The following is a 22,798-nucleotide window of genomic DNA, read 5'->3' as shown; positions in this document are numbered from 1 at the left end:
AGGGAAGCACACTATTAATCGACCAGGACACTCTTCTATCATAGACTACATCCTGCTATGTATCAGCATGGCACCAGGTAGTGGACGTTGCTGTTCTGACCCGACACAACAGCGACCACAATGCTCTAATCTTGGACTTGGACCTGCCATTTAACGAGGAAGTCTCTGGTCTAAACATACTGAAAGATGACAGATTAACCTAGACCAACAACAGAAGAAGAGTCCGGTGGTCAACCATACAGCAATCCCATGTTAGGATGGCATCCCTATAGGACTTAGTGATTCTGTATCTAGTGGCAGCGGAACAGTCCATTCTCAGTGATGGTACATTCATCTCCTTCACTCGAGTTGCAGAGACCTATGAGGTGTTGATTTCCACTCTGGCTGATATTTTTCTTTTCCCAGTCATACCCAAGTGCATGTAAAAAGACCAAACACCCCTGGTTTAAGGACATGTCAGATGGCCAAGTGAGCATTGATGAAGGCAATCAAAACCAGAGATAAACCCCTAATCAGAGAAAAGAGGCAGCTGTATAGAGCTAGCATCACCGAAGCAGAAAAACTGTGGGAGCTGGACAAGTGGGATACTTTGAAACAGGCCCTATCCACCCATGACATGAAGGCTTTCAGGTGTATAGTTAATACAGGTAGCAGGTAAAGGGAAGCAGGCCATCGAACCAAAAATTACAGCCAATGTCTGGAAACAACATATTGAGGCCCAGTATCTTAGGTTGGAGGATGAGGGTACTAGTAAAGTTAAAGATTTTTTTCCACCAAAGGACATCTACTCCGAGGCCCCTTTGATAACGCTTACAGAAGTTATCAACGCCTTAAGCAAAACTGCCTCTTCCAAACTGTTTTATTTTGGCAGTGATCGGTGTTAGCATTTAGCTGAAAACATCTTGTTCTTGACAGCCATCTTGCCTGCCATGTGCTCACCATGTGCTCTGTCCTTCCTTGCTGTCGTTTACTCTTGTACTCTGCTTACAGACAGACTATATTTAGGCTCTGCTACTCTGCACATGCGCATAAGAAACTGTAACTGTTCATACACCTGTTCTAGTCTGTAAGTGGCAGGGTATTCTTCTTGGAGTCAGCAAACTGCTAGCTCCTCCCTACTGTTGACTGTGCATTTCTGTATGACCTATTATATATGTAAACCTTCTCTTCTGTACTTGTACGGCCTTCTTCTAAGCCCTTGTGTGGGTATAAAAGGACCATGTTCCTTCTGTTCAGTGTGCTACTTCATACACTACCGAAGGGTGTTGTGTGAATGTAGTTCCACATCATGAGGTTAATAAAAAGCTTTGCTTTATATTACAGTCTCCGTGCCAACTTCTATTCTTTTGGTCTGAGGACTTGTGTAGAGAAGGGCGAACCACTAGCACTGGTAGGCCTAGCTGAGGCTCACATGGCAGACAAGATGGCAGCCAAAACAAGATGGCTTCAGCTAAATGTTAATACACATCGCTGCCAAATTACAACAGACGACCCTTTTAGCATTAGCTGAAAACATTCATTCATTTTGGAAAGTCCGAATTCACATCTTGTACGTTTATTAGCACAATTTCGGTAATCTCTTTATTCAGCATGTGTTGGGCTTTTATTTCTGCAACATTTCGCTTAGTTGGTGTACAGGCAGTGATACAGATGGAGCAAAGTATTGGACCACATTGTATACATATACAGTATGTAAATAGGATTACAAGTATCACACCTAGGATGGTCAATAGCTTCCAGCCCCAAGTGACAAATAGTGTCCAAAACCAGCTGGCAAAAGTCCAGGTGCTAGTCTCTGGGTGAATTTCAGACAAAATAGGTATTAGGTGAGGATATAAAACTGCTGTTATTGGCACCTTCAATAGTCAGAACCACAGTACACTCACTTCTTCCTACTGGAATTCTCCCAACACTGCCTATACACAAGTCTGCTTTTGCTTTAGTAACAGAAATCACAAATGGTCCATTGTTTTTAATAGTTCTCATATTTGGGAAAACATATGGTGTGGAAATATTTTCAGGTCGATACTCCTCCCATTCCTATTTAGATCCCTCAGCTCGTGGATAACCATCGTCATCTGGATAACACACTTTATTGAGGTGATAGTTAATTAATCCTACTGCCGTACCAGAGATGTTAGCCTTTCCAGAAGAAATTAAAAGCGCAAACTAAGCTTGGCAAGAATCATAGTGCGAGAGAGGAAAAGGAATAAAAGGTGTTCCTCCTTTCTTCTGGTGAGCAGGTATCATCCGACACACCAAACAGTCAGTAGTATTCGTGGCATTGTGAGTGTGATGCAACATCTGAATAAACGTATTGTTCAAATATGATTGTCGATGCTTCTGCTCATGGTATGGAAGCGCAAAGTAATGATATTCAGGTGGAACTGGGGTAGTGGCGATCAGCAGTTGCTTAGCAGGAGCCACTTTCTCAACAAACCTGGTTGTCACTGCTACAGCAACCATAGCAACAACAAATCCTACAGCGCAAATGGTCTTCTTGTTACAAATCTTAGCAACAGTTGATCTCCCTGCAGACGTGATCACTTCGTCATTAAATCAATCGTTGGAGCTCTAAAGTCCTGGGCAGCCATTGGTTTCTTCACCGAGGGTCAAGACGGGTGTCACTATGTAGGACTGATTCCCCCCCTTGCCACATCAGCTTCGTTTCCCAAACTCAGGACGGTAGCTCAACCAGTCTTTTTCAACAATGCAGGCTCTTTCCGTGGTCTCAGTTGGTATCGGGATACTCCAGGGATCGTATGGTCCGTGAAGACTTCCTCAAGTTCGTCAACTGATATAGCTTGGCCTTTCTCTGTATTCAGAATCTGTTGATGGTCAGTCAGCACAGAAGGTTCCACCAAAGTAGGCAACACTCTTTTACAATGAGTGCTGTGAGATCAGTTCTTCCTGTTCGTCACTCGAACCTCTGTCCTTGTAGCTAGGAGCACCTGTTCCGGTCCTCGCCACCTGGGGTCCAAGCTGTTCGACCTCTCGAAGACCTTGACCAATACGTGGTCACCGGGTCGGAGTTCATGGGCCTCACCTGTGGACCTGTCAGGAAGAGCTTTTCGAACCTGTTGATTAATAGAAATCAAACTGTCAGTCAACTGTGATAGGTAGTCACTCATCAAAACGCATGGTGCATCATGTATGGGGTGTGGCTTAGGGACTCCCCAAATGTTCATAGGTCTCCCAAATACCACCTCATATGGTGTAAGTCCAGATCGTGAATGTGGCACTGATCTAATGGACAACAATGCCAAGGGCAACGCATCAGGCCATTTCAAGGACGTGGAAGCCTGTATTTTCGCTAGTTTCAACTTTAGGGTAGCATTATACCTTTCCACTAGCCCGGTTGATTGTGGGTGGCAGACTGCATCAAACTTCTGTTTGATCCCTAATCCTTTCAGAACATACTCAACAACTTGCCGAGTAAAATGAGGTCCGTTGTTACTCCCCAAAAATTTGCAAACACCAAATCTATGGAAGAACTCTTTCAATAGAACCTTTGCTGTAGTAAGAGCCGTATTATCCTTTGTAGGATATGCCTCTGTCCATTTACTAAAGGCACATACCACCACTAGAACATACTTCAAGTTATTGCAACGTTCAAGCTGAATATAATCCATTTACCAAACGTCAAGTGGTGCGTTTTTTTGTTGCAAATCCTCCTCTAGGAGTCTGTGTCCCTTTACCAGGATTGTACTGCAAACAGATCAAACAGGACTGTACTATCCTTTGAGCTGTGTCGGCAATTTCTCGATGCTCCCAAACTTGCGTAAGCAATTTTGTTTTTGATGAAGCTCCAACATGTGTCGCCCATGTGCCATATGAACCATAGGCTGTAAATAGGCTATAGGCAGTTTCCATTTATCCATCTCTTTGTTTCGCCAACAGCCCTCATCATCCAACATTCCCTCTTTAGACCAATGCTCAAGCTCCTCCACAGAAGCAGATCTCTGTATGTCAAGCACTTCTTGTCTAGCATCATGCCAACGCTCAGCTTGTGACTTCACTACGTAGATAGATGTAGTGCTTCGCTGCATCACAGTCTCACAGGCTACGCGATCTGCAAAGGCGTTGCCTTGTCCTGTCTTGTCAGTCACTTTCTTGTGTGCGCTACACTTGATAATAGCTATTTTCTTCGGATATGTCAGTGCAGTCAGAAGATTATGCACTAGTTTTCCATGCATTATCTGCATCCCTTGGGATGTAAGATTGCCTCTTTCCTTCAAAAGAAGGCTAAAATCATGCCCCCCTCCGGAAGCAGAGCGGATATCTGTATAGATGTTCACATACAAGTCAGTGCTAAGCTCACACGCTCTGTAGTATAGTTCCTATATTCCCAATAGGCTCTGCGCATTGGAATAAAATAAACAGTAGTTTAGACGTAGGACTGAGGTCATCTAGGTCTCTACTGAATATGTTAGACTTAATTATGAATGCCAGCTAGCTCAGAGGTCACTAGAAACGTTCTCGAATGAACAGGAAGGAGTTAACTTTCCTGAGTATATCTCCAGAGTCGTGTGAAAACAATAGATAGCTATTTCACTCAGTCAATCGTGCATGCTTAATTTCACCAGGAGTGCAGAGAACTAGAGAGACGGGCGTTTTCAATAAAAGTTGTTATTTATTGAGAAGTCTTCTTTCTCATGCAAGAGAAGTGAGTTGCCACAATTTCATTACTTATCATGAAGTAAAGTGCGTACAGTAAAAGGAGTATTATGAAATAATACTGTAAAAGCATTGATATGGTTTCTGACCCATATGATACTTTAAAACGGATAAAATATATACATACATAAAATCATTGACTAAACGTACTCAACTGGTGCTTCTAAGATACGCCTACCCCAGTGTACCTGACCTAAGCCTAATACGTGGGAAGGAGTAAGTAAGTTGCAGTTTAAGTTAGGTTAGTTTTTGCCAAGAATCTGAATCAAGAATTCTCTAAGGTTATAATCAGCTCCGTACCTTGGTCATAGAATGAAGGAGGTCTTGTATCTGTCTCTCAGGACTCGATCTCCCAGCAACCCGCAAGGGTGACTGGAAACACTGGAGCTGGAATTTCTCGGCTGGAGAAAATACAGCGTCTCTCTCAGCGCGTCAAATGGGCGGGTCGGCTTCCTTCGGCACTCGCATCAGCTGGGCATCGGGCAAGTAGATAGGCGCTCTGCTCCAAACCACCGTGTGTTTGCTTAAGGCAACGTTGGTATATTTATACCTGGAAGGTGCCGGGTTTGACGTAAGGTTGGACATAAGACATCACTAAGAACTTACAGTTCTTTCTGGACTCCAGGAGTTCTTGTGCAAATCAAAACAAAAGCAGGGGGAATTCCCGGGCTGCTGGAGGCTTGGTTGGTTTAAAGAACGCGTTGTACTTTCTAGGAGTCTATGGGAGGAGCCTTGCCGTATTTGGACTGCATTGGCTATGAGTAAATATGGATATGATTCGTATGCCTTTATAAGGATATGATGTGTTATAACCACATAAGGGCTTAAATCGGGAATATCTAATTAGAGTCCTAGATACATTCACAACACCCACTCCACGTATAATGTCCATCATTACTAAATACTAAGCAATACTAAACATATAAAGATGCATGTGTTTTCCAACCCACCCCAAAATACATAAATTGCATTTGAAATGGTGTATGGTATATACTAGAAAATTAGTATTTATACTGTACGTTTTTCAAGCAGTGGTATCATTCAGATAATGCATATATAAATATCGGCTGAATGAATTGCGATAATTACATTTATGAAATGGCTCTTAATACAGAAAAGAAGGTCGAGACCATTTCATCACATATTTATACAATACTGTACATGTGCTAGAGGCTGAGTCTTAAAATATTGTCTCTAGTGTCTCTAAAAATAGAAGTTCTGTTCTCTAAGAATAGCTCTACTTAATGCAGAGTACCATGTGCCAGAAAAAAGGTAAATATTTTGGAAATGGAAAAAATAATTTCGCTTTCAGGGGAAAAGATAGTTCCAATTGTTTTCAGTAGTGTTGTTTATCAAAAATTGAAGGCCAAATTCATAGTTCAGGGAACGCTGTGTGCTCGTTGTCTTAAAAAGTTATTCTCGTTGTTAGGAGAGAACATCAAATCAGACAGGCTTGCGAAAAATTGGTCTACAAGAGTAGGTGAAAGTTCGAGGAGGAGGGGGAAAACATGGCGGCCGGCTAGTTGCGGGTCGTGAGTGCACGGAGGTGGTGGTGCTCGGATAATGTGAGAGAGAGCTCTTTTCGGCCAGGGGAATGCGGGGAGCACTGCGGAGTCGGGTTAGGATACGCTGGGTTACCTGTGAGGAATCTTTGTTCTCCGCTTTCCTCGGCATAATTTTTCAGCATCTCCCAGCATCTCCTTGATCAGCGGTATCGCATGGAGACGAACGCTGTGGTGCCTGCAGGCGAGGACGGCAGTGATCCACTGGAGGCGGGGTTAGCTGTCTGTGGAAGCACCGCGGGAGAGTTGACCCTCGAGGAGAATCTTGCGAGTTCTGCAGCAGTTGGCTGGACAAGGGCTGCCTAGGAGGTAGGAAGGGGAAGAAGGGCGGCGGCAAAGATCACATTGAGAGCTGGTGGCGGCCGTGGAAGAGGACTGGAGCACACGCATGACCTGGGTGCTAAACCAGGAAATAGTAAACCGGCTCCTATAGGTGAAGACACCAGCAGCAGCACGAAGACGAGGGTAGACCTAGGAAGAGCAGCCTATACATTAAGAAGCGCAGGTTTGGCTGCAGTAAGCAAGGTGGGGACGGGAGATTTGCAGAAGCAGCCAGAATTTCCTAAAGAAAAAAAGGGGCAAACTCGAGGCAGACCATTAAAGAGGCATAACGCGGCTTTGAGTAAGAAAGTGAAGCACAAGGCAGTCCCTTCTCCTTCTCTCAATACATATTTAAAACCAATCCCAAAAACGCTAATTCTGCGACCAAAAATTGAAAAGGAGGGTTTTGTGCAAGGTCAGATTCTTCCATTGAGCCCCAATAGATATCAGGCTTTAGGGGAGGATTCAGGAAGCCCGAGTCAGGGAGAGGGAGAGGGAGAGGGAGAGGAAAATATGGATGACGGCGGTCAGGTAGATAAGGCTGAAATAAATATTTCAGGTAACGAAGATGTGGAGCCTTTTAGGGTGGCTGTAAGTAGTGTGGAGGTTATAGGGGGGACACAGGAGTCCTCAATACAAGAGGATGATTCACACTCTGGGGAAAACATAGAGACACCTAAGCAAGGTAAGGATAGCTCATAAAACTCAGACAACACAGATAATACAGATAAACATATAGTCACCCTTTTGAAGAAATTAGACAGAGACATGAAAGAAGGATTTTATGTTGTGAAGGCAAACCAGGCAAGCATTCAGGCTTCATGTAATAATTTAGAGGCCAAGTTCAGTGAACTAAATCAGCGTACCGAGGCACTGGAGTTAGAGGCGAAGAAACTTCGAGAAGAGGTGGTCATTAATCAAAAGGAAATTGAGGACATTAAATTTCTTGGTAGAGCACAGGATGAAAGGATGGAGCGCCTAGAAAATATGCAGAGGCGCAACAACTTAAAAATCTTGAAATTACCCGAAAACAGTGAGGGCGCAGACATAAAAAGATATTTAAAAAATAATCCTCAGAGGACAAAGGGCCACCAGCAATGTAATGATCCGTTGTTTTTTAAAGAGAATGACGGGGGCTAATAAAAAAGAATTAAAGATTTTGTCCTGAAATGTGAATGGACTTCGAGTGAAAACCAGGAGAAAGATTATCTTCAAATATTTAGAAGACTCATTGGCTCACATTATTATTTTGCAAGAGACCCATTTAAGTGAGGTAGAAAGCAAGGATATGTTTGGCACACAGAAGTGGATAGCTTACAAGTATTATACACCTCAGACTATGGTGACTAAAGGGGTTGCAATTTTAGTTAGGGAAGGAGTGGAATTTTCTTTTGGTGCTATGGCGGCAGATTCTGGGGGGAGGTGGCTCATAGTACAAGCTTTGGTGGCCGGGAAAAATCTTGTTTTGGTTGGATATTATGGGCCAAATATTGATGATTTGGCTCCTTTGGAGAAACTAGCAGCCGAATTATTAAGTTTCTCTGGCGACATTGTCATGGCAGGAGATTTTAACACGGTCATGGATAAAGATCTGGATCGTTCAGGAAAGAGAGCGCAGAAGAATGTTAAGATGTCTAACAGAGTAAAAACGCTGTTAAAAGAATATGGATTGTGCGATATTTGGCGTATTAAATCAGGCCAGAAGATGGGTTATACATATTATAACCAAAAGTATAGACATAGGTCGAGGATAGACTTTTTTCTGTTAGATCTAAGGATGGTGGAGTTCGTCACGAGTATCAATCATGTAGGTGTACATCTATCAGATCACTCAGCCATCCATTTACATCTGACATTTGGCCAAAGAGCGCACAACTCAGTCTGGAGATTGGACCGTACGATACTGTTAGACCAAGAAGCTATAGAGATTATAGAAGGTGAACTGGATGTCTTTCTGACCGCTAACATAGACTCTGCCAAGATAAATGTGATTTGGGACACGTGCAAGGCCTTCTTGAGGGGGAGGCTGGGAGCTTTAATTGCAAAGAAGAGAAGATTATATTACAGTAGAATATTCCAATTGGAAGAAGAGATTAGACAAAATGAGGCAAAGGTTGTGGGAGAAGAAGAGCAGCAGTTAAGAGACCAGGCCATCTCTGACATTCTAAAATTGAAGGCTGAATTAATTACAGTTCTAGCAGCTAGAAACAAAGAGAAGTGGGATGCTAGCAGTTTGGCACATTTCAGCTATGGAGAGGGATGTGGCAAACTTTTGGCATGGAAAGCAAAGAAAGACCGGGTTCGAAATTTTATTAAGGAAATAAGAGTAGACGGGTCCGAAGGAAATACAACTATTATAGATAGTGGAGAGATTGCAGAAGCATTTTTTGAGCATTTTTCCACGGTTTATAAGGAGGAGTTAGTACCAGACCCACAAGAGCTAATAGCATGGGCACAGTTAATAAGTCCACTCCCAGCCCAATATAAACAGATTTTGAACTCAGAAATCTCATTGACGGAGGTGGAAAAAGCCATAAAGAAGGGTAAGAGGGGTAAGGCCCCGGGGCCGGATGGCCTTCCCTTGGAGGTCTATAAAACCTTGATTAGTTCAATTGCTCCTTTTTTACATCGAGTCTTTAATAATATTTTCAGAGGAGACATAGCGATGCCGGAGTCATGGAATGAGGCGGTAATAGTCTTGATCCCAAAACCCGGCAAATCACTTAAACATGTAGATGCATATAGGCCAATATCATTATTAAATAATGACTATAAACTTTTTACTAAAATTATGGCCGATAGATTAAGTCTAGTCATCTCACACCTAGTTCACGATGACCAAAAGGGATTTATGAAGGGTAGATTCTTAAAATAACTCACCTTCTCAGTGGTTGGCGCAATAGATATGGCAACAGTCTTTAATCTTCCTCTTGCCCTTATTGCTCTCGATGCCGCCAAGGCATTTGATCGCGTGAATTGGCTTTACCTGAAGAAACTCATTCAACATCTAGGATTAGGTCCAAACTATACTAACACACTGCTATCACTGTACAGCGCCCCTACTTCTAAGGTGCTGGTAAATGGTATTTTGACACCCTCCTTTAAAGTAATGAGGGGTACAAGCCAGGGATGCCCGATTTCTCCTTTATTATTTAATTTATATATAGAGCCGCTTGCTAGTAGGATCAGATCTGTGGATACAATGCCCCCTTTAGAGCAGGCGAATGGGACAAGAAGATTGGTCTTTACGTGGATGACATTATTATTTTTACCTCAAATTTAAAAGAATCAATGGGAAATATTTTTAAGCTTACTAAAGAATTTGGCAAAGTTTCAGGGTATGAAATTAATGAGAGCAAAACAGAACTAATGGCATGGAACTTGGACACTAAAGACATTAAATGCAAGAAGGAGATGAGATATTTAGGAGTGAGAATAACGCAGAACATTGCAGAATTAACAAAAACTAATTTTTCTAGGGTGAAGAAAGAAATAGGGGTGATATTGCGAAGTTGGAACTATCTACCTCTCACTCTGTTCGGTCGCACCAACCTGATTAAAATGGTGATCTTACCAAAACTTACTTTTCTGTTTGAAACAATTCCCTGGGACTTTGACAAGAAGGGGCTTAAGAGATTACAAAGCGAAATTTGCTCTTTTATTTGGGCCTCCAAAGGATCTCGCTTATCCTGGAAGAAAATTAGAAGAAGATGGGACAAGGGCGGGTTATCAGCCCCAGATTTTTTGTTATATGACTGGGCCTTTCGTTTAAAAAATTTGAGAGAGTTTATGGGAGTACCGAAGGATACAACTATCGGGCGCATTTTTTTGGCTATGTTAGGTTTGAGTAACTATGATGAAGACGGATTTATGTATAAATTTTCCGACCCAAAATTCTTCAAAAAGGTGAAATTAAAAACTCTACGGGAAACAGCAGAGCTCTGGTATAAAATCAGAAAATTAGCAAAGTTGAACTATTTTGGATATAGGTCGTCTATTTGGGACACACCAGGATCACCGTCGTGGGCTGAGGATGCATTGGCTGTCCCATTGAGAACAGCAGGATTAAAAACTTGGGGAGACCTATTTCCAGAGGGAATACTGATTGGATGGATAGAAGGGGCACAGGTGTTGGGCAAAGGGTTATCTAAGTTCAAATACTTGCAGATCCAAAGTTGGGCAAATAAGTCGGATACTGTCATCGGTCTCCAAAATGATTTTTAAGACAAAATATTTTCTTCACAACTATTCAAGAAGGAAGTTGCGATGTGGTATTGGGAAATGGTGGAGATGGAAGATGGCCCGTTCATACTGCCGGAATTGTTGTGGAGAGATTGCTTGCCGGACATCGCTACAGAAAATCAATGGCAAGTAATGATGACTATTCTTTATAAAACAGTAAAATCTGCAAATTTAAGGCGAAATGTTCTGTTTACCATCCATAGAGCTTATTGGACCCCCCGCAGACTATCGAAATTTAAAGCTGGAGGACGGATTGAGTGCCCAAAATGCGGAAAAATAAATGTGGATGACCTGCATATGTTTGTGGAATGCTTAAACATCAGGGAATTTTGGGAGGCGGTAAGCAATTGTCTATCACAATCAGTCGACTGCATGATAGAGGTAAGCCCTGAACTAATTATTACTGGGAGATACGACTTACATGATAACAGAATTAATGATAAAGTAAAGTTAGTTTTTTATGGGGTTCTGCTAGCTCGAAGGGAAATTTGCAAAGTATGGGTAGAAGCCACGACACCGACACTTATGGATTGGTTAAAAAGCATGAGATACTTTGCGACATTAGACTCCAAAGGGCGGAAGAATAGGAAACACAGATTTTGGTTACTTTTTATGCAATATTTTGGGTAATAAGTGGGCCTTCACCTTGGTATATTGTAAGAGATTAGGACATAAATGAAAAATCCTATGATTAAGGCCTTGGCCTATCTCGCAGGCATGTGGAATAGGTCCGTCCTTCGTGAAGGCGGAGTAGTGGCCTCCGGTGTGGCTGGGCCATCATCCACATAGGGTGGCACAGAGGGTGGTGGCCCGGTCCGGGCCGGAGAGCCGCATACATTTGAATTCATAGCCAGCATATGAGATAAAAGCCCAGGGCGGAAACTATCGAACATGGGTGGCGTAAAGGCTAATGAGGATTAAAAAAAAAAAAAAAAAAAAGAGTAGGTGAAAGTTCGACCAAGTTCGAAAAAGCTGAAATAGTGCATATGTGAGAATCATTGCCATCATCGATGTCTGGATCAGCAATGCTCACAGAAGGTTGTACCTGTGTGGTGCTGCTTTCATCTCGTACTTCACCGCCACCTAATCGTAATGGTGAAGTCTCAACGAATGCCGTCATCAGAATAGGTAGCCGCTGGGGACAACACGTTGCATGAGCCGCTACCGAACCAAGCAAAGTATCGATATCCATAGGTACTGCTGATGGTAGTGTAAGACAGACGTACAACACGCATTCTTCTCCGCATAGCAGACATCGAAGCACAGTTAAGATGCAATCTTGCCAGATTGGTCTGAATGAAAGAAACCAAGTTGTATTCAGATCTCTTAGCCGGGCCAATCCGAGGACTCTAGTGATTCGGTCTTGGTAGCGTATTGCTAGGATCGTTTCTTCCATCATAGCTGGAGTTTTGTCTGGGGCTTGGCTTGCCATATCGGAGCAGAAGGATCAAAAATAAAATTCCTGCTACGAGTCCCAAAAGAAGAGGCAGGCCGCCGAATAAAGAATGCACAAAATTCGGGAAAATGCCCAGAACTGTTTCAAAGGGTGCTAACAGTCCCCAAAAAATTGTCTTAAATACATGTGCGATGCCACTGGTATCAGACATGTTTAAGATTTGACCTAACATTTCTACGAAATGCACGGGGCAATTTGTCGATAATAGGGTATGTATCTCTGCCGCTGTCCTTGCAACTTGCAGATCATACGTCTCTTTGTACGAGGTTAAAGGCACAGTTGTCTGTAAAAGAATAGACTTCATTCTGCTTAAAGTATCAATTCGAATAGAAGAGATATTCAGAGACGGCCATATTGTTGCCTCCTTGTCTGGTTTGCTGTTTGGATACAATACTTGCATACAGCAAATGACCCTGGAAGTAACGGTTACGAGATTGGCTTTTCCTGGCATCATGCGACAACAGCTGTAGTCACTTATTAGAACGTAGCTGCCGTTGGAAAGCTGTCTGAAAAAAGGCTCTATCTGTGTTGCAGGAGTGCCATGCAGGTAACATGAAAGGTTATTTGATGAACCTTCGCAGGCTCCATGCAAGTTAATACCTTGACACAGAAGTGTACCGCTTAGTGATTTTTTACAATTGTTACCACTAAGAAATACTTTTTTTTTCCCTTTACTATAGCATTTATGTGTATAAGGTAAATTCCAGGTTGACTTGATGTATCCTCCTTTACCCAACCTTTCATACAGGCCTGCTGGTATATAATTTTGGCAATACTGAAACTGAAAAGTTGCTATCGGAATTGTAATTGTTCCATGTATTATCCATTCAATGACAGGTCTCTCTGACATTGTCAATGGTAATCTCTCAAGTTTTTCAATGCTCAGAATCGTATAGTCTGCTCCTTTTTGTGCCAAACTGATTTGTTTATCAGTAAGGTTAAAGATAGAAAATAATAATGTTGTGTTGATTAGACGCCATGGCAAGTATCCTGAAGGCAGGTTTTGCAACGTCCAGCCTAGCTGTACAATAGAACGCAATTGGGACTGACCATGTTGTAACATTAGCAAGTCCTGCTCTATTATATCAATAGCAGATGATACAATGCTGTCCAGTGAATAAATTCTGGAGGACAGAGTCGTTAACCCATTGTCCACTACAGAAAGTGATTTTTCCAAATGAATACGATCAATTTCTCGTATTTTTTCAGCAGTTTCAATTTGCGTCACTTTCCAGGCTTCGTTGTAAGCAGCGTATATACCGGCGTATATTAAACGTTTTTGACGCTGTTTGCGAGGTCCCAGTATGAAATCTCGCAAGTCAGCACCGTCATTAAGTAAAGTCAAGTGTTGCTTAATTTCAGCCAGTGTGGATTTTTGTAGCCACTCAAGGCATAGTTTCCCTACACTGTATGTTGTAACTATCCCTGGATGTTGTCTCTGGGAATATCTTGGGTCTGGCCTGGTCTGTTTGAAACCCTGTATTTTGTTCAGGAATCTATCTTGACAGTTATTTGTGTCTGTGGGCCAGATCAACCATTTTTTCCAATCAGGATTTGTTCTGTTTTGGTGTAAAATATGGGATACGTCTATCCCCACATCTGTCGTGCTATTACTATCAGGTATGGGCTTTGGAATAGACAGTTTATTTAAGCCTTTTATCTTGGCTAAACCAAGACAGGTTGTTTGTTGAATGGTGTCATTCAGCAATATTATCTGTTCTGGGATCATGCAGGCTCTAAATAATGATTCTAAACCTTGTACCTGCCAGTCTTTTGTACCCCAGGTGGTTTTTGTTTCAATGTTGTTTTTCCAAAATTCAAAACCAAATGTAGACATTTTATCATAACATTTTTCAGAATAAATCAATTTAGTATTTGTCAACATTGTTTTCATTCCTGACTTATTTAACATTTTAAATTAAAACCTTTCTGGATCACTGTTGTTAAACCCTGAGAAGTATGGGAATTTCTCATAAAATGTTTTTGAGCTGCCTTTTGGCGGAGTTGGACAATGTTCCCATTGGTTATAAGAAAAAACATTTCTAGGTTGAGCAGATTTATGCAAATAGTGATGACCATAATGATTATAACAGTACATTTCTTCATAGTTTGATGAACCCTGCAAATAATCCCGTTCTGTGAATTTTGCTGACATTACTAAATCTGACATCCTGTTATTAATATCCCAATCATCAGAGAAAGTACTTGGTGTCACAAAGTCACTTAATGAAACCTTGAATTGATGTGGATATTTCAAGAGCTCAATCGGGCCATAGATTTCGTAATCAGTTTTGTCCCATGCTATACCCCCAGGTATAGGATTGGCTGTGATGTTCACTGATGACAGTTCTCTTTTTTCGATGTGAGAGGATCTGTGAGGCTTTAGGACCAAGTTGATGTTCTGACTTGCTGTGTCCATTGTACTATATTTCCCATCAATAAATCTACCCAAACATAAAACCACGATGAGCCAAAGTAGGAGGAAAAGCACACCTAATACAATCCATAATTCAATCCATGGTGAAATCAGATATGTTTCTTTGAGTTGATGAAAGAGTTCAGTCATTTTTTCTTTGAAAGTTTTTGTTGCTGGCCTTTCTTTATGCTCGCTTGGGTCATCAGAAAAGTCATCGAAATTGATGAAATAGCCAGATGCAGTTCTGTCAATTGTTGGAATTGCTTCCGGATTTTCATTAGTCTTTGGATCTTTCTTTGCTTCATTAGCATAGTCTGATGCTACATCATTGTAGACTGGTGTTTCTTGACGAACTGTTGCAATTTGGGTCTCAAGAGGCACAAGTTCCATGGCTTTGTTGCATAGTCCTTTTTTGTTCACTGCAGGTTTATCAAAAGTGATTAGTCTCTCAGTTTGAACCTCTTGGATTGTAGCAAGATTTGGTCTTCTGCTATTTCTTGGGAGTCCACTGGGCCTACTACTTATTATTGGCCACATGATTGTGGTTTTACCAGGTCGATTGATACAACTCTGTTTTCCTTTTTACCAGCAAGGGGCGGTAGTACTACTGATCTTGTTCCACTGACAGCTAAGACAGGTACTGCTTTTCTGTAAGAAGGCCCAAATTCCTTCTTCACCACAATTTTTTCTCTGACCAGATCCCCAATCTTTGGAATCCAGACAGGTCTTGCTGGGACAGGTGGTTTCGCTTCAGTGGTCATTGGGTTTAGCTTTATGTTACTTAGACTTCTTCTTGTTTCATTTAAGTCCTGTAAAACAGCCAAACGATCTTTGATATCAAAGGTTTTTTCTTTCACCACTGAAGTCTGACAATCTAAGTCCTGGATTATCATTCTAGTACCGAACAATAGTTCGTATGGAGTGATACCTCTTAGAGAATTTCTTGGCAGATTGTTAAGACTACGTTGGACACTTGTTAGATGTTTGACCCACCCATCACCCGAACCTAATACCCTCACCGTTATAGATTGCTTTATGTCACGGTTTTTTCTTTCCACTACCGCATTACCCTCAGGATGGAAGGGAGAAGAGTACCGCAATGCAATGCCCATGCTGGCCATGGCCTCCTTGTAAGCTCGAGAGCTAAACGCAGGACCCTGGTCAGAATGTAGCATGCCAATTGCGTATGTGCCGATAAAGACTCGCAAATCTTTTATAACAGTTCTGGCGTCAGCCGAGCGCTGGGGCCACATCCAAATGAATCTCGTGCAGGAATCCACTGCGACCATGATATATTTATAGTTGCCATCCCTTTGTAAGGGACCACAGTGGTCCAGGTAAACACATGCTAATGTTTTATCTGAGATCAGAAGGGGCGTCTGTGCTAGTCGTTTTACTGTTGATACTTTCATTCTTTGGCATATTTCACATTCTAGAACATAGTTCCTAGTTTGTTTTCTCATGCGCGGCCACCAATATCTCTGTTTTAATAATGATACTGTGGCGGAAATACCAGCATGTGCAGAAGCGAGCCCTTCGTGTGCCGCTAAAATTAGTCCTAACCTGTGTTACATGTTTGGAATTGCCCTATCCCCCACTCCAGGGATTTGAGCAAAAGTAACATTATTCGCATCAGTTTTGTATGAGTACTTTACTGGAAAGCCTTTCGGGAGTGTCTTACCACTGTCTTTTACTGAAGCACTGACAGCCTGCATTATATCGCTGTCTATTTTTGTTTTTGACCAGGTGATGGCAGCTACGGAAGCCATTTGCACGGCTGCCTTCGCGGCCTCATCAGCCAATGAATTCCCTGCAACGTGAACGCCATCACGTTGATGACTCAGTGTATGTATCACGTGAGTCTTTTGTAGTTCTTTCCGTAAAAGAACTACTTGTTCCCAGAGCATTTTATGCTTGATTGTGCCACCTTTTGCATCTTTGAAGCCGATTTGAACACAGTTCTGCAAGTATTCATTGTAAGACTGAACGCAATAATATGAATCACACACTATTAGTGTGGGGAATTCGCGAGCGGTATTTTCAAGCACCATCGTGAAAGCCAGTAGTTCAGCTCGCTGAGCTGTACAATCTCCTAGAGATTGAGTTTTAGTGACTAGTGGTCTAAATTTTGCTTAATGCCAACGACCTTTAACAATCGCGCACACAGCACTATATGCTTGTTTGCCCCCAACTGCGGGTTGTGCTGATCCGTCTGTATAATGTTCCAGAGGCAGGATTTCGGTCGGCAGAGGACATTCATATTCATATTGGAGAAATTCTTGTGTTTTTAAATTAGGATCAAATTTGTATACTACGTCTGATGCAGCAAGAGAATTAACCCATTGTATCCATCTCGGATGTAGAGCTTTAGCATTTAGAATGCTTGCTCTTGTTACTGCTTCTAGGGCAGGTACTGGTGTAACGATTATTATTCGTTTACCTTGTGCGAGGGCTCTTTCTTTTGCTACAGCAGTTTGAACAGCAGTTAGAATTGTTTCAGTAGAACTGAATTTCATTTCCGCTTGTGTGTACAAGTGTGATTTATAAGCTATTGGTACCGTTTCTCCCTCATTAGAGGTCAGGTAAGTGAATCCACATCTTCCTGGGATGACTCGAATTACAATGTTGCGTTCGTTTACGTGTGTTTGCAGTTTTGTTTTAGTTAACATGTCTGTTTGTAATGATCTTAAAATTTCTGTGTGTTTCTGAGTCCAATTAATTGGTTTGAAATCAGGTTTTATTAATTCATATAGAGGTTTAACCCTCTCTGCATAATTTAGAATGTATGTTCTTCCGAAATTCAGGAAACCTAGTATTTATTGTAAATTCTTCTGCGTTTTTGGAGCTTGGAGTACTGCACACTTCTCTAAGAAGTTGTCTGCTAGGCTTTTGCCTTCACTTGATAATTCATATCCTAAAAACAGGACAGTTAGATGGGCAATTCATGACTTTTTAAAGTAGAAGTTGTACCCTTCAGCTGCGAACCCAAGTATTATGGTGTTCACTCTTTTCAAGTGTGTCTCCAGGTCGTCGTCTGTAAGATAGATGTCATCGACATAAGATAATGCCTCATCATCATACATTTGTAGTAACTCTGCTACCCTTGCTGAGAATAATCCTGGGCTATTCTTGAATCCCTGTGGGAGTCAACAGAATTGTTTTTGCGCCCCCATTGGTGAGAAAGCGGTCAAATACCTGCTTTCAGGTGCTATGTTTTGACAAAAGAAACCATTTGAGATGTCTAATGTCGTTTTATATTTTTTGTGCACGATGTTATTCATTAGTGTTGCACTGTGTGAGTTTTGTACTGCAAATGTTTTGCAGCAGGAGTTTAGGTGTCTGTAGTCCAAAACTAGACGATTTGAATCGTCTGGCTTGGAGACAGGAAACAAAGGATTGTTCATTTGCAAGGTGAATGTTTCAATCACGTTGATCTAAGATCTCCCTGACTTGCTTTTTAGCATCTTGCTTAACTGGGTACTGCCTTTGTGCAGTGGGTTGATTTTTTAACTGTATTTTGTGGTGAGGAGAATCCTCATCCCATCCTATGTGATTTTTATATAATGCAGGGGCTTGGGCCACTGCCCATATTCTTGCAAATGTGTATTTTTTATGAATTGGAATGTGATTTGAGAAGGCAGGCATAATCATTTCTTCGCCATGTGGGCACTCCCTTACAAACTGTGATGGCCAGTCTTTTTCTGCTAGAAGGATATCATAGCCTTTCGATAAGTTATCCAAAAAGAGACCCCTTATTTTCCTAGTTTTGTCCTCCTCTATACGCAATGTTATTTCGTATAATTTATGGGGTTTGCTAACTCTGGTGTCTGCAGTTTCTACTTGAATGTATTCATTTGTGTCCACTGTCTCCAGAAGATTCATCAGGATCTTGCGAGCTATGGTCACTTCTGCTGCACTGTCTAGCATTGTCTGGGCCCACTCTCCGTTTTTCAGTTGTGTCCTCAGTATCCTCGGCATGTTTTATTTTAATACTAGCTACCTTCTTTTTTGTACATTGTAATTTTTTACTTTGATGAGCACGTTCCTTATCTTTGGACTTGACGTGCTCTTCTTTGTTTTCTGACCGTCCTCTTCTTTCCGATTTCTGTGAGGAAGTCTGAAAAGATCGAGAGAGACGTTTATCAATATCTTGATATCTGTCAGGTTTTCCCAATTTATCCCTATCTCTAAGGTTGTATCTTTTCTCAGAGGGCTCGCTTTGGGGAGACTTGCCTCCTCGTTCTGGAGATCTATCTCTTTGTTGAGGAGACCTTCCTCTAGACTGAAACCGTTTTTCTCTGGGGATGGATTGTTTATTACCGTCCCAACTCGTTTTTGGAGTGTTGAGATTATTTTTAATAAATGTTTTTTCCGGATTTTCAGTTAGTTGGGGTTTTAGTGGTTTCCCACCCAAACTATCTCTACCTAGTTCTTCATGGGATTTTTCTATGATTCTGGCAAGTTCAAATGGTTGTTCTGCTATATCTGTTTCTTTCAATTTCTGGCGGCAGGTTATACCGTCAATTGTCAATTGAACTAATTCTCTATAAGCTTTTGTTAATTCTTTTAGTTTAACTAAAAGTTCTTGGTCTGACATTTTTTCAATGTCGGGATGTGGTGTGTAGCTGGCTAGAACCGGCCACGTGGCTCCTGGTCTACCTAGTGGACCGAGCCTGGTAATGTGATTTTGATGTTTTAGGCCGCCATTAAACCAGAGCAGGTGCTCTTGGTATGTTAGTAGAATTTCAACGTCCTCGAAAGGGGCGTATTCATCTGGAGGTTCCTCTATTTTGTAATAGTGGAAATCTTGTGTCACAGCGTGTGCTGCTGGAAAATATATCCATGAATAGAATACCTCTGTCTGCCGATATTCATGGGCCTCTACCACAAATATGACTGTACCACCTCTTGATGATAGTCCATTTTCTATACGTTTAAGAGTTATAGTTCTTCTTACATTTACCGGAATGATTATAGCATTCGGGTCTTCATCTCGGAGACTTGTGTCATCCGCTAGAAGTTGAGCTGCTATTTTAGCTCTCTCCCTTTCGTCGTCACTTTCCGTCATTTTTCTGACAGAAAGTTTTTTTGTTGCAGAGCAAGTTTCAAGGAAACAAAGATTAGGTGCACAATATTTTGGAACTCTGTATCCTTCAACGTTGACTAAACCAAAAACTAATACATAGGAATTCCTTCCTACTAAGTTCCGGCGGATATTAACCTTTTACCCACTCCAGACGTCCATTGGAGTTTTTACGGGAAAAGGGGTCTGTGTGAAAAGCACGACTGAGTTACTCTAGTATCTTGCGTTAGATTATCGCCTTACCAAATGTTGGGCGCCAAATAGTGTAGTTCCTATATTCCCAATAGGCTCTGTGCATTGGAATAACATAAACGGCAGTTTAGACATAGGACTGAGGTCATCTGGGTCTCTACTGAATATGTTAGACTTAATTATGAATGCCAGCTAGCTCAGAGGTCACTTGAAACTTTCTCGAATGAACAGGAAGGAGTTAACTTTCCTGATTAGACAAGAAGGGATTAGTTTCTGACAACCGCATAAACATGACAACTTTGCTCCCCCAGAATAAGGAGTATATCTCCAGAGTCGTGTGAAAACAATAGACAGCTATTTCACTCAGTCAATCGTGCATGCTTAATTTCACCAGGAGTGCAGAGAAATAGAGAGACGGGTGTTCTCAATAAAAGTTGTTATTTATTGAGCAGTCTTCTTTCTCATGCAAGAGAAGTGAGTTGCCACAATTGCAATACTTATCTTGAAGTACAGTGCGTACAGTAAAAGGAGTATTATGAAATAATACTGTAAAAGCATTGATATGGATTCTGAGCCATATGATACTTTAAAACGGATAAAATATATACATACATAAAATCACTGACTAAACGTACTCAACTGGTGCTTCTAAGATACGCCTACCCCGGTGTACCTGACCTAAGCCTAATCAGCTGGGAGTCGGGCAAGTAGATAGCCGCTCTGCTCCAAACCACCGTGTGTTTGCTTAAGGCAATGTTGGTATATTTATACCTGGAAGGTGCCGGGTTTGACGTAAGGTTGGACATAAGACGTCACTAAGAACTTACAGTTCGTTCTGGACTCTAGAAGTTCTTGTGCAAATCAAAACAAAAGCAGGGGGAATTCCCGGGCTGCTGGAGGCTTGGTTTGTTTAAAGAACGCGTTGTACTTTCTAGGAGTCTATGGGAATAGCCTTGCCGTATTTGGACTGCATTGGCTATGACTAAATATGGATATGATTCTTATGCCTTTATAAGGATATGATTTGTTATAACCACATAAGGGCATAAATCGGGAATATCTAATTAGGGTCCTAGATACATTCACAACAGCTTGTGACAAAGCTATTAGCTCTGCTGCTTGATCTGACTTCTGTGGTATACGAGCTGTCTCCACTACTGTCTGAAGTGTCGTATGCAGCTGAGGTCGTGCCATCTGGTAACTTCATACAAGACCCATCAACTTATAGTTCCCCATCTACATCTGAAGGGGACGTATGTTGCAAATCGATGCAACCCTTTGTCTGTTCCTCAGTAAGGAATATAGAATTAGGAGACTCCTTTGACTGAGTCTGAGTCGCTGGGTACGGCAACAAAGTAGCTGGGTTCAGAGTCGCACATCTCTTTAGGGTAATGTGAGGGGCCAACAGTGTCAACTCGTATCCTGTCAAACGAGCACTAGTCAAGTGCAAAAATTGCTATTCTGCACAAGAAATCTAAGGCAGGCAGCATAAACCTTCTGAAAATGATGATTTTGATCAGAATAACTCCTCAGATTGACATTTGGCTACACTTTTTTTGTGCAAGGAGTCCATTTTGGGGGGGGGGGGGGTGGGAGGAAGGAAGTGCCCCAGAGTCTCCAACTTCCTGTTCCTGTCCAGCAGGCTCCTCCCAGTGCTTTGTTCATGTCCTGGTCACTTTTGATTTGGATCTGGAGCTGGAAGGATTACTTTTTGTGGCTGCTGCTGGATATTTGTATTTGAGGACTTTTGAGATTTTACAAGTAAGTTTGTGTTGTTTGTTTGGGGCATTGCAGTTGCTGCAACTACAATTTTAAAACGTTTTCACAACTTAAAAAAAAAGATATTGTGGGTAGCCACAGTATCCAGTAGGCCCAGGGTTAGTAATGGGTGCATGATACAAGTATTTCTGTCAATCAATCAATCATAGACATTTATAGAGCGCTCTACTTACCCGGAGGGTCTCAAGGCGCTAGGGGGGGGGTGCTGCTACTGCCCGAACAGCCAGGTCTTGAGCTTCTTCCTGAAGGCGAGGTGGTCTTGGGTCAGGCGCAGGTCGGTCGGGAGGGAGTTCCAGGTCTTGGCCGCCAGGTAGGAGAAGGACCTTCCTACTGTTGTCGTTCTTCGGATGCGGGGGACGGCGGCGAGGGCGTGACTGGCTGATCGGAGGTGTCGTTTGGGAGCGTAGAAGTTGATGCGGTTGTTGAGGTAGCTCGGGCCTTGATCGTGTAGGGCTTTGTGTGCGTGGGTGAGGAGACGGAAGGTGATTCTCTTGTTGACCGGGAGCCAGTGCAGGTCTCTTAGGTGTCCGGAGATGTGGCTGTGTCGTGGGATGTCGAGGATGAGTCTGGCTGAGGCGTTCTGGATCCGTTGGAGTCTCTTCTGGAGCTTGGCGGTGGTTCCGGCGTAGAGGGCGTTGCCGTAGTCCAGTCGGCTGGTGACGAGGGCCTGGGTGACAGTCTTCCTGGTCTCGGTGGGGATCCACCGGAAGATTTTCCGTAGCATGCGCAGGATGTTGAAGCACGACGAGGAGACTGCGTTGACTTGCTTGGTCATGGAGAGGGAGGAGTCCAGGATGAAGCCCAGGTTGCGTGCGTGGTCTGTCGGTTTGGGTGCAGTTCCCAGGGCGGGGGGCCACCAGGAGTCGTCCCAGGCGGAGGGCGAGGATCCCAGGATGAGGACTTCCGTCTTGTCCGAGTTCAGCTTCAGGCGGCTGGTCGACATCCACTCGGCTACTTCTTTCATTCCTTCGTGGAGGTTGGCTCTGGCGGCGGCGGGGTCGTTGGTAAGGGAGAGGATCAGCTGGGTATCGTCGGCGTAGGAGATGATGTTCAGGTTGTGTTGGCGTGCG

The sequence above is a fragment of the Lissotriton helveticus genome, chromosome 1_1 (genome assembly GCF_964261635.1).
Source record: "Lissotriton helveticus chromosome 1_1, aLisHel1.1, whole genome shotgun sequence".
Classification (NCBI taxonomy): Eukaryota; Metazoa; Chordata; class Amphibia; order Caudata; family Salamandridae; genus Lissotriton; species Lissotriton helveticus.
The sequence above is the reverse complement of the archived record's forward strand: the minus strand, read 5'-3'. Positions refer to the sequence as shown.